The 16,026-nt window shown below is 40.2% G+C and overlaps 1 protein-coding gene across 1 annotated transcript in view; it reads right to left on the reverse strand.

The window, feature by feature from the left end:
* Positions 1–16,026, reverse strand: part of BICC1 (BicC family RNA binding protein 1) — a gene marked incomplete at both ends in the record, with an annotated part of 108,123 nt that overhangs the window by 90,966 nt on the left and 1,131 nt on the right. The window lies entirely within an intron of this gene.

Raw genomic sequence — 16,026 nt, forward strand, 5'->3', positions numbered from 1 at the left:
ACGGCACTTTTGTCACTTGACAGCCCAGGGGATCTCAGTTTTGTATTTCAGTGAAAAAACACCCAAACCCACCACCACGGAGTGCAGATTGGCCAGCACTCATGTGCTTGTATTTGGTCTGCCTCCTCTCAACACCATAGAATCATTATAAAAATCTAACAACACTCTAGCTTCTAATCAGATCCAATTAAATATTGAAAAAAGTTCTTTAGGTTTTCTTTCTCCATCAAAGTCTGTATGGAGAGAAGAACACAGGAAATAGATAAGCAATGAAAAGCAGGAATATACAACCCCATTATAAGGTACATAGCTTACCTAAAAGGTAGACACACTATAACTCAGTCTCACTTGCTTTCCGATGACTAGTTAAAGCCTCAGGTTTTTCAACACCAAATTGCAATGCATACAGGCCAGCACAGGAATCACAGAAAAAACTGAAATTTCAAAGTCCTCCATCACTTCCTCCAGGCTTCATCAAGCCCTCACAAAGAGACATCTTTCACATGTTGGGTTTGATATACATTTCTGGGAAGTTTTGCAAGTTAACTTTACCCCCTAATGCTTCTTTCTCTTACAATTTAAGGAAACCACAAACAAAGCCAACCACACATTGACCACCCTCTTAAATTATGCGTTCTTCACAATATATTGAGACCTTTGCTTCTATCTCAGCCTTCTTATTCACACAAACGACTCAGATCAGCAAGAGCCTTGTCAGTATTCTCACAGGTCTGTAAGAACTATACAAAGCCTGGAGTAATGCCACCAAGTCATCCAGGAGAGGAAAAAGAAAACCCAAGAAAAGGTGTGCCACCAGCTGAAAACGGGAAATTTAAGGATGTGTGTTTTAGCTAAAGTTGCCAAGCCTGCACTTTCCAACACCCCCCCCAAGACAGGAAGGAAAGGATAGATCATGGAGCCCTTGCATCAGAAAATGCCTACTAGTAGGGAACAGAAAATTTAAACAAGCAATTATAGTCTGCTCTTCGCCATCCAAAGCAAGGATACAGAAAGCATTGTGGAAAAACTAAACTGTCCACAAAAGATTCCTAACATTCCTCTTCCATTACAATAATATAGACTTCAAGATGTTCCGCAATGAGCTATAGCTTCGTGCAGGGCAAATCAGCTAACAGAAATTGTACGTTCTCTGGGCAGTTAAAATGAATTAGCTTTAAAACTAAACAGAAAGGGAAAAGTTGAGGATTTGCTGCTCTAGTTCCTCTGTTGAATGTTTGGAAAGTTCCTATTTCATGAGTCTTTAGGCAGAGTAAACTGTATTTCAAGTGCGCAGAAAACTGTGCTTGAAGAGGAAGAAGGTTAATAATAAAGTTGTAGTAGTGGAGATTTCTTGTATTATACTGGAAACTTCCACGTCCAGACATGAGGTATTTGCATAAGAACTAGCTCTTGAAATCTTAAAAGAGCCTTCATTCAGTAATCTTAAGTCACAAAGGAACAGAGAAAGGATAAGGACTAGTCACCCCAGAGAGCGGAGGAAACCAGAGAAAACAAGCTGTTTAAGTTCAGAAAAATCCTCCCTCAAATGAAAATGTCTATTTAGAATAAAAGCAGCATACAACTGCATTATGTCTAGTCCAGAAAAATGCAAACACAGCCCCACCCACACATGATAAGCATCAAGCAAAGCCTCCTACTATTGACTTTATTTAACTAGGTCTTCCCAGAGTTGCAATTAATCCATAGGAATTTTCTCAGTTCCTCAGAGATTGAGGGATTTTTATATCAAGTCTATTTCTATAGCTGAAAAAAATTCTAAAGTCCACACAGTCATAGAAATGTAAACCCAAGATTTAGAATACTGTCTCCTAATCATGAAATACAGGTGTTCTAACAAAAAAATCATAAACAAATGTATAAATTTCATTTGGCCACATTCTAAAGGCTTACCATCAGCACTACTTATTCTTGACCTCAAAGTAAGGCAAAAGAGTAACCATCAACTGTATAAATCAGCACAGGTGCAATGCATCAGATGCTGCATCTTCACACAGTTCTATTATCTGAGAAAAATTACTTCTGTTGACTTGTTTGGGATAAACATGGCAGTACTGTGTTTTCACCTGCGTAAAGTGTCGACTTCATCACTTAATTTATGCTTTTAAGCTTCCTCCTTCAAGCTGTTTTTACTGGTCCTACTTCTACTATTTCAGCTGTCCCTTTAAACCAGAATTTGGGTTTTGTTTGCTTCTTCGGGCAGTTACTAATGACAACGATAATTCGGACTAATTAAGTTGTATGGAGACTAATAGGTTGTTCTGCAAGGACAAGCATGTAAGTTTTCAAACTCTCCTTTTCCCATATACACAACAGAGCTCCCAAAGCTGTCGCAACACAGAGGAAATAACACTGGGATGCCCAGAATGAGAGTCCAAAAAGCTCACAAGATTCTGAAAGCCTCCACAAAACTCAATCACGCATTTTAAAAAGTATCTAGAATTAACAGACGTGAAAGTTTGGATGGTCTGCCCTATTTCTAGAGTTCATAAGCCATTATTAAGACTGCCAAAAAAAGCAACATTTCCTGTTTGCATTTTTTCCTTGTATTTTGATTTTGGTTGAATTTGGGTTTCCTGTTACAGCTCAACTGGCTTCAAACATAAAATACTTTTCAGCTCTAAGCTGCTACCCTGAAATCTTGAGACAGCTCGGCTACTATGAACCCACAGCTTTGGCAAAACCAATTTGCAGGAACCGATACAAATCTTTTCTGTAACTTGTTAAAAAACCCCCACCAAATTTAAGGTATCAGAAGTAACTTTTTCTTTTTAAGAAAAAAAAAAATCACCATACTGGCTTCTGTTGCTTAAGCTGCCTCAATGCAACGCTTACCAGCTTTAACTGTGCCTGCATGAGCCCACTCAATCACAGTTTAGAGGTTTCTACAAAAAAGAAAACAATACTTAAATTGCTAGAGAAACAGCATCAGGGAGCTAGCACAGCACCAGTCCCTAAAGTATTCAGTGGATGCTCAGCTGCCAACCTCTACTTAGCCGCCCTTAACTAGTTCCTACCAGAAGTCACAAAATAGCCTGTATTTGAGCAAAAAAAGCTGGTAGGGTACTCATCTGGACATGTGGTCCTTCTGAGGTAGTAACAGTCATGTCCAGAAATACATACTAGTCGTACTAAACTAAAACAGTTACACAATAACTTGCCTTAAAGGGTGACTACCTCCTAAACAAGCCCATCAATTTCTTCTTCTGCCCTCACTGCAATACTATCCCTTTAAATTCAATGAAGTTTAACTCATGAAAACGATAAATTGCCTCTGCATTTCTGAGCGTGAAATAGACAGATACAGAGAAAAGACCACAATCAAAGATTTTTTTATTCTGTTACTAGGAAAGCCCATAACATTTTAGATCTTGCTGATACTAAACTCCTTTGCAGATTATAAAATTAGACATTGTTACAAACGTGTTCCTATTCTTCTGAGCATTAAAATCACATAAGAAAGGATAAATTACAACAGAAAGCTAAAATGCTAAGAACTTTTAAGTGTTTCAGAATAAGAAGCTCTAAGTTTACCTTTGCTATCACACTACCAGGGACAACTGACCTACCTTAGGAATATTTATTATCTCTACATAATTATTAAACAATTCACAAGGTATCAAAAAGATCACAAAACAAAACAACACTGATAACTTAGGAAGTGAATACTCAGCTGCTACACTCAAAGCCATGATCCTACAATCCCTGGCATTATCTGGAAGACTACAAATTTTCTTCTGCGATCATTGCTATTCTCTTTAGAGTGATGCAAGCAGATAACGAGCGATGCACAAACAGCAGCTATACGTCATGGTCCCCCCGTTTAAACCTTTAACATGGAAGCAAATATCTACTGAGGCATCTGAATTTGCCTTACTCCTTCAAAGAGGAAAGGCACTAGTCCTTGCTGTCTTACCGCTGCCTTCATCCCATAAAGTAGATCCCATCATCTGGAGCAACTCTCTTCTGATTCACGCACCAGACCTCCCTACTCACGTACGCACCACATAGAAAGGAAACAAGCCTAGGTAGGGAAGTAGGGAAGTATTTACACCAAAGCCTATGCTAGAAGATGTGTTTGAAGCTCTACACCCTATGAAAGGGTAAGTTAGGAGAGGAGGGAAGAAGGCTGAACTGTTCTTTGAGACCCGCCAGGTTCCAGCTCCAGCTCCCTGTGCCTGCCCTCAGCCTGCTCGCGCTTGCACAGCACAGAGTCTGCGTACCAGCTGCAAAAATGCCAAAACATGCACCCATCGACTGGATTCATCACACTGCTCGCAGGAGGCAGACCAGAGCTGGTGAGTGGTTCCTCCTCCTCTCCTCTCATAACACACTACGAACAGAAAAAGAGCGGAAGAGAAGCTGAACAGAAGCACTGAGAGCGGCTCCTCTCCAAACAGCGTGCCTGGCGGCCACACGACACAGGGAGATCTTTCCCATGCACATCCAAAGCTACTGGACTTTTATAATCCTTTTAGTCACGTCTCTGTTCACCTCCTGGGTCCCAAGTTTTCCCACTTTAAAAATCTTTCCTATCCGTCTGAAAAACTTGGCCTTTACACCCTTCCACTAAAACTCCAGTCTGGCCAACCTGCACCGGCAGCTATGTAAATCTTTCCTTTACCTCAGCCACTCACTTCTCCCACGCCTCCCTCCATCCAGCAGCACACTCCTGCTAGACCCAAGCCACTGCTATGCTTCAAGGTAGCTGGGAAGAGACACCAAAAACATCTCAAGTCAGCAAGCACCCAACAGCGTGTAACCCTTAAACATGTGTTAAGGCCAGGCTCAAACTCCCTGCTGCAGGCTATTCAAGCCAGAGCTGGCAGTGCCAGCGCCAGCCTTGCAGGGATAGAGAAGATCCACCCTATTAAAGATTCTCATGAATATGCATTTGATATGCCATAAGGAAAAAGGTCTATTTAACATTTTACTTGGTTTGAATTATATTCCCAACACTTAATACTCAGGTCTGTATATAAATACAGGAGATATACTTCTAACCAGATATATATCAATTAAAAAAACAAATCCCATATAACTCAGACACAACTGATCTGTAACCCAGGTTTGTGCCTTCCAGGTGACATGTCACCTAAAACTACACTGACACACAACAGAATACTCTCCTGACACTCGCTTCTCCCAAACGTTTACAAGAGCACAGAATGTAAAGCTTGGTAATTTTTTTGTATTTAAACACAACTTCACAACAAGCCAAGTCTACTCTTCTCACAGCTTAAACTATTCCTCATGTTTCAAAGACTGGAATGACTTCTTCATTTCTGCCAAATCTCTGAACAATCTAAAGATGTCACTGAAGGCCACTTAAAGTGAAAAAACCTGACTGCTGCTAGGCAACCCAGAAAATATCCTTACATGTTCAATTGTTTAGTGCATTAAAAAGTTTCACACATATTGAGAATCCATGTATTCTGGATTCTAATGACCGTAATGCCTTCCACACAGAGGAAGAAAAAGAAATTCTGCAGGATATGTTCGTATTTCAAAAAGGAATTGCTTATAAAGGACTAAAGATTTGATCAAATTTATTCACTGTTTCTGCAGATGGAATAGATTAGAAACACATTCTCTTATCCGCTATTTTACACACACTCCAGAAGTAAATCTACTAAGGAAAACCAGCACTTATGTTTGTTTTACTAAAAAAAAAGTACCAGGATTCTTTTCCACTCTATAAAACAATATTTAAAAACGGTATTCCATACCCAGACTCTTTAAATCAATGCTATTTTGACTGCTCTAACTGCACATAAACAAGAGCCATTTAAAATCATTTAATACTTTGCTGGTTTATGGCGCTTCTCACCAACGGATGCACTTCTCACATGCCCAGAAAAAGAGATCCAATCTTACTTTCTTTGAAGCAGACCACGATGAAACAACGTATTTCCAGGTCACAGCAAGGACAACACCCAGGTGTAGCCTTCATTTAGATTACATACAAAAACACATGCACAGGTTTGTTATTTTAATGTAGGTACACATCACACAGAGGTGTCATTTTAAAGACACAATTTATTTTTTTCAAATAACTAACCTTTCACTCATCGTGGCTGTTGTAGCACAGTGTAAAGCAGTTCCTGTGCAGAACATTACAGCATAGCTCCTGATTTAATTACCAGAAAACAGTTGACCGAATGTCACTTTATACTCCCTCAAGCAATTTAATTTTCTTTCCATAAAGGTCATGGGGAATATCTTCAGAAGACATCAGTGTGTTGCTACAGTTTTTCATAACATAAAAACGCTTCACAGCATCAATTAATTGGGCTAACATTTATTTTGGAATTACAGATTTCCATTTTTTACATTTCTCAAGGTGCTCAGTCTTAAATTACCAGTCACATCTTCACCTGCTGTTAAATTTATTGCAGGCACAGCCTGAACAGCACAAAGCCAATCAAAATAGATACAATCAAAGCCCTCCATTCACATAAAGTTACCAGCAAGAGGGAAACAAGGCAAGTTTAACGTTTAAACCAGTAATTCTGAGTGCCCATACAGATTCATATAACCACACTGCCTCAAATGGAAAAAAGCATCATCGCCTGCAAGTAGAATTCAAAATATGTTTAAGCAAAAAAGAAAGTGGTGTTAATATATTTAAAACTTTGGAGTATCTGGTAACCTCACTAGGAAGCTTTAGAATATCAATATAATTGAAAGTTTTAAAGCCTTATATAATGAGATACTAATAGCATGGGTAGACCATGAAATAAACTCTGTGTCTGCACAAACTACATCAAGAAAAAAGAAATCACATAGATTAGAGTGTTCAAAAGGACTGAAATGGTGTTGTTTTTTTTTTTAAACTGGCATAAGTTAGTATTACCAATCTCTACCTCCAATTGCCTCTTAAAAGTATTGCTTCCAGGCCAAAGTTACTTGGCTTAACACCAATATTCACACCTGAAAGGAGGCTGTTCTGAGCTGCAGCTCAGCCTCTTCTCACAGATAACCAGCGACAGGACAAGGGAATGGCTGCAAGTTGTGCCATGGGAGGTTCAGGTTAGGAGTTAGGAGAAATTTCTTCTCAGAATGAGCAGTTGGGCATCGGAACGGGTTGCCCAGAGAGGTGAAGTCACCATCCCTCAGGGTGTTCAAGGTTGGATGATGTACTTAGGGACATGGTTTAGTAACTAATATAGGTGATAGGGGGATGGTTGGACTAGATCTTAGAGGTCTTTTCCAACCTCAATGATTCTATGATAAACCCATTAACTGAACTTCATTATAAAAATGCTGCAAGGAAGTACACACGAATGACATTTAATCAGACCAAACCTGTCATCTGACCTGTTGCACAAGCAGCAAAACAGCATTTTGTTTTTCTGCTACTCATCTCATTGCTAGCAAGGGCAACGAGTTTAGCTTCTACAGGTACTCTAAACCATGCAAGAAGAAATAGCACAGGAAAATAAAACAACAAACACAAAAAAGCCCCCCAAAAGCAGAAGATCCTCTCTGTGGAAGAGGGGGCACCTATAGAAGATGTGCTACTAGAAATAAATTCTTCTTCATCTACATACCACAAGCTTCACAATGACCATATAAACCCCAAGATTATTGCTTATTTTTCCTCGAAAACAATACTTATGGACCTGATTCATGCAACATAGTTTTAGCAGAAACTGGAACCAAGACTCCACAAAGCCTCCTGGGCTTGGCCTGCACAGGAGCTTAGCAAATGGAAAACGGTCGGCTTACGTTTCACTTGCATCTACATGTGTTCCCAACAGGCAAAAAGCCAAAAGCAGCATGGGGAATGCTAGTCTCTGAAGTTAATATTTGAGGGAAAGCTTCTCCATGCAAGTTTATCAACTTTTCTACATAAGGACTGTTTTTTCACAAGGCTTATTGCAACCCTTACACACCAGGTGAGTACTGGAACTGTACACGGATAGGGAATTTGAGGCAACGACGGGGCTGGCACCACACTGAGGAGCTCACTGGGAAAAGGATCAGCAGTCAAATCAGACTGGGGAAAGAAAAGCAATTTAATGGAGGTCTCTAAGCATGTGGATGGAGGATATTGCTCTTAGTCTGGTGACATTTCTATCAGGCTGTGTTTGCACTTGTCTAGGGATGGTGTAACAGCTGAAGCATTTAACTACATACACACACATTACTTATCAAGTGCTAACTATGTCTTCAAGATATCTTCAGCTGATCATAGTCTGTGTGGGCCAGCAAGTGACCTCCTCAAGCAACTAGTGTGCTCCAGTAGTCCTTCGCCTCTAGTAAAATGGGTCAAAAGTCTGATCTTTAGAGTTCTGAAGGATATGTATCGACATGGGCAGCTTGAAAAAGAAACTAACATAAAATTAAGAATTAAAATAGCAGCTTTATTCTACAGCATTTAGAAAACTGTTGATCTCAAAATGCCAAATTCAAAAGACAGAGCTGCTGGAAGCTGGCCATTTTGGAGGCAGCTGGAACGACTGGAAATCTCCTGCCTTTTAAATCAACTTCTATCATCATCTGTCTTTCTCCTCACTAGTGACACATCCATAAATGTGGTTTTTTTTTAAAAAAAACCCTCTTCATCCTTGAAAGAAACGAAACGTAAAGAACAAGTTATCTCCTGTCTGTTCTTGCTCACATGTGCAAGGAAGAGACTTCCAGGAAGGGTTCATTGAGCAATAAGTTCTTCTGCGGTTTATACAACAGAATCCAAGGAATAGAGATAACGTGACTGCCAATGTAAAGCTCAGTAGGACAGTGTAAAGCATAGCATGGAGTCCAGGAGCTACACCACTTGAACCAGCATGGACGCTCCAACCCACAGTCAGCACCCACTGCTTGGCCACTGAACCTCCAGCTTATTCAGTTCCTGCAAGTGAACCGTGATGCCTCAAGCTCAGGCTGAGGCAGTTAAGCATGCAGAAGCTAACAGGAGATAATTACCCTGCAATGATGATTTTAAAAGTTGTTTGAAGGCAGCAGGGCAGCAACGATCAATGTATTGCCAGCTGCATCCCAGTTCACCCAGCCAGGGTGGGGGACCCCTTCCCACGGGACAGAGTACCCCAGTAGGACTGCAATGTGCAGCCAAACACAAGGAAATAAGACAGGATGCAGCCTTGGCACAAGGGAATACAAGGGTTCAAATAAGAAGTGGATATAAGGAAGAAGAGGTCAGTTGGCCCAACGTTTTGATCCCTACTGTTCATTATCATCATACAGCAGTTCACAGGTAGAGGCCAGTGGTCAGGAACTGGCTTGTGAAGCTGCAACACACATCAAGAAAAACTTTGAAACATTATAAAATGGTGAATAGTAACTTGCAAGACAACGATTGCCATATATTTAGGAGTATAAAGTGATGTTATAAAATTATATCTAGCATAGTTACTACTGTTCTTCAAGCATACAGAAGAAGAAAATTTTTTAGAAGTATGTGGTTTTCTATGTGTACAAGAAGATTACAGCTTACAAATGCAACAGCAACCTAAGTGTCTTTTGACTGCTCCATCAGTATTTTAAGTTTCACTGGCATGACACTAAAAAGAAATCTAAAGTTGGGAGAAATACATCTAAATCCAACCAGGGCTTTAAAATGTGGATTGTACAGACCAGTCCTTCCCAGCACGTGTTATCTCACTGCCCTTGGGAAAGCAAACTGACAGCTACACTGAGTCACAATTTTATCAGCCCTGAAGTACTGTTCAGACTGCACAAGTGTTAGTTTTAATACTGGTATCTGGTCAAGCATTTACCTAAAAAATGTGCATTTATAGTCTTAATATAAAACATTAATAACTATGATGCTCTGACATTACAATCCAGTATTAGGTTTAACATTTTAACTCAAAGTAAAAATGCATTTTTTCCTGCACACCAGCATCCAATAACTATTTTACATATAAATGAGAGAACTAGATCAATGTCTAGATTCCTCAGGCTCTATTAGCTAGAGAGGTAACAGAAAGGATACAGCTCCTCATTTTCTATGAGGATTACAGTTACTCCAATAGTTCCAGACACAGAGTAACTTGGCAGAGGCTTGCTATCACTCATGAGAGTTCCCTCACAGTATCAACGAGCCCTTAACGGGAAACAGGTTTTGTTGAAAAATACGTATTCCTTTTCCAGTAAAGAGGATATCACGCTAGACATCTTCACATAAATCAGCTATAAAAGTCACTGACACATGAAAAGCTACGTTGCCCTGTGCAGTACAGTCACACTGATCTGAACCAGAGACACGAAAGCCTAGGCACAGACAAAACCAGTCACTGAACAACTGCAGATATGGCCAAGGAATGGTTATAAATGCTTAAGTCCAAATGATTTGAAAAACTACCACCGATTAGCAGGTAGCATCTTAGACACGTAATCCTTAAATCAAACACTCCTTTCTTCAGTCAGGAAAAAAGTACACACAAGAAGCTATCCGAACTCCCCCTCACACGTGGTCTTATTAGAAGGTTTGCACTCAAAGCTCCTGAAAGTCACTACCGAGTCTCCACAGTATGGGATATTAGTGTAAAAAAAAATGATTTCAAAAAAGCTAGTGCTTCTTCAACACAGAGGTCTGAATTCAAAGACGACTAGCATGTTTCATTGTTTGATGGGCATAAAGCCAAGAGCCTGAAATAAGGACTCAAAATAGGACATATTTTCCAATGGAGGTAAAGATTACAATATAACCAACAGGAATGTGCAAGCCAGCAATACTTAACTTCACAGTTCATGCCAAACCATGATAGTCCGTTGTACTACTTGAAAAACACTGAAACTTGAGAAAGTGGTATTATTACAATTGTTAACAGTGGAACGCAAGAACATTTTTAAACTACAAGTCACACAAATTCATTTTGTGTATTTATTTTTGTAGAAATAGACTATTCAGCACTTTAGGGATTTAAAAACCTGACTTTTTTCTTTTTCCTGCTACATGCAAGTAAAACACCAAATGTAAAGGCTATTAGCAAGGTTCCAGTCTCCCCACAACTATGTCCTTGTCCAGGTTATGGTGATACATTGCAAGGAACAAAAGATCCCCACAAACAGAAATCTTACAATGTGTTAGAAAAAAACCCACATTTTCTTCCTCTAGGAACAAAAACTGCATTTACCACTACTCAAATAAAGAGCTAGAAAAGATATTTCAGTAAGAAGCTGGGCAAAGAGGCTTCAAATCTCTAAGCTCCAACTGGGACATGGGGACCTTCAAACAGGAGCATAAAACAACAGCACTCTCAGGTTTAACTTCAGTTGCAAGCAGACTACACTACCTGGAGGATGGCAGCATGTTTAGCTTTATTACAGATGTCTGCAATCATCAAGGACGCCTCTGCCCTCCATTCCCCTCCCCTCCCCCCCCCCCCCCAAAAAAAAAACCAATTCAGAGAAGCAGCAATTGCTGCTTAGCCATTTAAACATGAAACCCAAACACTACAGGGCTTAACACCCCCACTCTCCCCACCCCCAGAAACCATCAGTCTATTTAAATTCCCATTGCCTTTCAAACAGCTAACTCGTTCAAAATCTACTAACTCCCGTCTTCAGGGCCTCTCAAAAACTAGCAAAGCCTCAGCAGAGGCCTAGAACATCTTCATCACCTGTAGTACATTCCACCACAAGTGTTTTCTTTCCCCACCCTCTCCCAAACTTTGCTCCTCACAGTTATTCTCTGTAGTTGAAACAAACTAGCAGAGAAGTCTAAGGAAACTATTAAAAGTCCACTTTCCCACACAGTTATGCATTAAGTAGGGAAAATGCAGTTGTTGAAATAGAGCAAGTTTCACCTGATGGGTCAGCAAACAAAATAAATTGTTTATCATCCAAGCATCAGAACTCAGCGTTGCACAAGTACAGTCAGGGTGACCCTTAGGCAACGGACTTCACAACCGATTATCAGTAGTTTTACAGTAGTTAAGTTTCACCTACAGCAAGTTGTGCAAAAAAGCTATCTAAGTATTGAAGTCACTTCCCCTTAATGAAAGCTGGACTACCTTAGGTGAAAAAGTACAAGTTGAGCATTTTCTTAACTCTCCTTAACAGGCAAAGGGTATCAAACCTGAGGGAGCAGGATGGGCAGTGCTCATCACCCACCACTGTGATGGCAGGAGGGAGAGCTATGCAAAGGGACTCACTGAGCTGCTCATACTGTTCCCACTATATTATAAATTAAGATTCCTTTTATCCTTACTGCGTAAAAAATAATAGGGGATCCTTTTTAGAAATCAAGTCCACCATATGTAAATGAAGACTAACGTGACTCCTCTAAATTCTGACCTACTGCAGGCAACTTATGAAGGCACTAATGGCCATCAGTACAGAGCCCTGCTATTTTCCACACCTCACCAACACAGCCTACTCTAGAAGATGAGCTCAACAGCTAACAAGGAGCTTGTGGTGCCCAGTATTCTTCAGTTTCCTAAGCGCCTTATGTAGGCCTGTGCTTTCCTTTATGTGTTTGGTTATCAACAGCCAAGGCAAATGCTGAAGTCCCTCACAAGAAAAAACCCAAAATAAGACACAAAACCAACCATAAAAAGTGTCAGGATTCCAAAATTAAAATTGGATTCCAAAATTAAAATTACCCAAAAGTGTCCCAAAACTGAAAGATGATGCATAAAACCCAAAACATAACAGAGAAACGCTGAATTCTAGCAGGCACGCAGGGCTTTTCTTTAAAGAAAGAGCCATGTGTAACATGGCATCCACACCACAGCTAGAGTTAAGACTCCTCTTAAACAATGACAAGGATTTGTTTTAGCTTTTTAACCAAATGCCATTGTGTGACGGTGCATCATAAAAATCAAAGTATTTAAGCATGTGCTGTACACACATACCATCCAAACCTCAACATCTGCTAAAGAACATGACACAGAAGGAGGATTATCTGAAACCCAAGACTGGTACAACACTCTCTAGACAAGATTAAGACACAACATGCAAGGCAAAAAGGTGGTGGTTTGGTGTTTTGAAGGTGCCTGGGCAACTTCTCTAAGTATTGATAACCATGACATTAGCTGTTCAAAAGTAGACTTTTCTAGACAGCTTTTCTAAGTTTGGTGCTTCACATTTTTGTAACAATGCTCAGCTGCTACAGTAATAGGTACTCAAACATTCACTAAGTCATTCCTCATTATCACCTGAGCATCCACCAGAATTTAGCCCACAGTGCCTGTAATGAATAGGGCTACTACGAAATACCACCTTCTGTCACTGATGAAAAAAACACTGATCAATTTGATTCAAATCTGTTCCCTAGGAAAAAAAAAAGTTAAGTTTGCTCTGAAGAGATCTGTCCACCACCAATGAAGAGATGCAGCAGCATGAAATAGCTTACACCCCACGGCAAAGACAGAGGTTTAGGGAACGTCATTCCAGTCTTCTCTAAGCAAGTAATAGAACAGTCATACAACACAGCTGGATGCAGCAAGAAAGGTTCAAGGTTTTCAACACAGCTTTTGCACTCTCCAGTATTTCAAACAGCAAAGGGAGCCTATCTGAGAAGCTCCCTCTACCTTTCACACAACATAGCTAACCTTAAGGCTATTCACAAACCAAACAAGACCAAAAATACCAAAACAATTATTCTGAAGTTGATAAAACCCAAAAACCAGCAGCATTTTCAAATCCAGCAATATATCCTGATACCTCAATTCAGATTTGGTTCCTTCTTTAGATTAAGTGGTAGCAAACTAGCCACATCAACTCTTTTTTTTGCAAGACAGCTACCCAGTGCCTTGCCACAGCACTTACTCCAACTGCAGACCCTCTATCTGACAGCGAGGTGCCCTGTCCCACCCATGAGCTAGTCTGCTATGCCCCAGCAAGTCCCACTCAAGTCACCACCATCCCCAAAGAAACTAACCCCAAAATATCAAACACAGAGAAGATGAAAAGAACCATGGCAGAACTGCACGTAAAATGTGGTGGTGCCATCACAAAACCCACAGAAGCACCAAGCCAAATGCTGACCTTCTTCACGTGCTTTCTACCCCCAGATTGTTTGCTGGGTTTTTTCATTTCATCATTAGCACAGTAAACAACAGATGTTAACCAGCAAAAAAAAAAAAAAAAAATGGTTCTCTGAGCAAGAATGAGAACATTTCCTGACAGGTTTCTTCAACAGATGCTGTTTCAAACTTGGCTTTAAAAGACACTTGAACTAAAAATGCAGTATTCTCACTTTCCCTATAACATAAAGAAAGCTACGGTGAACACTACAAGAATTCTAAATATGTGCTTTTTAAATAATTTAAAAAGTAACTCTCACAAGTGTAAGCATGCTCTCAAACAGCTGGTAAAAGCAAGAGAAAAGCCTTTAAGCATCTAATATGAACAAGAAATTACATTTACACCATCTTGAATTAAAAAAAGGAAAAAACACAAATCTGGTCATCACTACTGAGACTGCAGAGCTGTTTCCCTTCCACAATGCAATTTCTGCATATTTTAAGAACTTCCAGTGAAGGACCTAGTATTAGAAACCACAGGCAACACAACCTTCTGAATTGCCTAGTGAAAGTTAGTTTCTAGAGATGACACACTGCTTCCTTTCCACTATTTCTTTACTAGTAGGGGGAGTAAGACTTTCCACTCCCAACAGATGACCATAAATGCGGGGGGGGGGGGGGGGCTAAGGGGGAGGTTAAAAAATAAAATCAACAACTTTGGCTTGTAATCAGCTTATAGTTGCCTCTGAATTTCTGGGTACTGGTTGCAGATGCTCTGTGTGACACCCTGGTGGAGTTACTTGGTCCTTGAGGTACTGTCCTACTAGAACAGGATATGCAAAACCCATCTTGTAGGAAGTCACGAGAAGAAATAAAAACTTGGAAAGTATGGAATGAAAGCAAAAACATTTAACAAACAGTTCCGTTTTCTGGCAAAGAATTATGATGTTTTCCTCATGTTTCCTAATAAACAGTTTTTCATTACCAATAAACCAGAAAGTTCAGGTTCTCACACAAAAATCACTTATTACCGAATCCAACACTTTTCTTCACAGAAAGGAGAACCACATGATATAAAAGCTGCTCAAAAATCACTTGAAGCATATGTATTCCAGGCTGGACATAGAACAACCTCTCAAAGAGCAGGCAGAATTCTGTTCGTGTTGCCTCACCGTGCTCTATCTACCACACACTTCACTACACTCTTATGAGGATAAGGAAAAAAAAAATAAAAGAGGCAAAAATAAGGGTCACATTTTGACACTAGTTACTGGTGGATGACACAGCCTACAGGGTATCTGGATTCTACTTAGGTGCTTTGTTTACCCTCACACACTTAATACCTCAGGCAATAGAAGGAAGGACTGTGCATGGCATTTATTTTGCTACCAGAGGAAAACGTTAAAGGCAACCTTCAGTCTTGTTATAGCACTTTGTAACTTTTGGCTCTTTTTCCTACCACTTCACACACTTTTTTGTTTCAATGCCTGCATTTTTTAGTTTTAAGGCACTTTTGATGAGCACATCTTTATAAAGAGAGTTGTTGCTGCTTGTGAGACTGCTGTTTCTCTGAATTCCTTTCTCTTTACCACATTACATAATGAGATTTTTCTACCAGTGCTAAAGTATTAACCGATTAAAGATTAACTCACCCCCAGGAGAGAGAATCACAATTAAAAAAATTCCAATCATTGCAGTCACCAAGTCAAACCGCAGCTCTTCAGTGACCAGCCCAACTCACCCGTTCCCATCCCTCTGCTAGCTCCCACAGCCTCCCATCCCGGGAGGAGGCATGCGCGGACCCAGGATGGACAGTGACCACCTATGGCTTCAAGTGCCTTGCATGTGACATGCCACATAAACAATAGCGAAATGTGTGGGTGTTGGGGGTTTATTTGGTTCAAAACGTAAAGAAATACAGGAGTTACCATGTCAAAGCAATACATTCAATGTTTACGAGGCAGCAGTCCTAGGGGAAAGAGTACACTTCCTCGAAATCACCACCTTCTTTCCTTGTCGATCCAAACATGCCCGAAGATCTGACAACGCAAGACCTGAAACTCACCTC

This window comes from Gallinula chloropus, assembly GCF_964237585.1.
Source record: "Gallinula chloropus genome assembly, chromosome: 5".
In the NCBI taxonomy this organism is placed as follows: Eukaryota; Metazoa; Chordata; class Aves; order Gruiformes; family Rallidae; genus Gallinula; species Gallinula chloropus.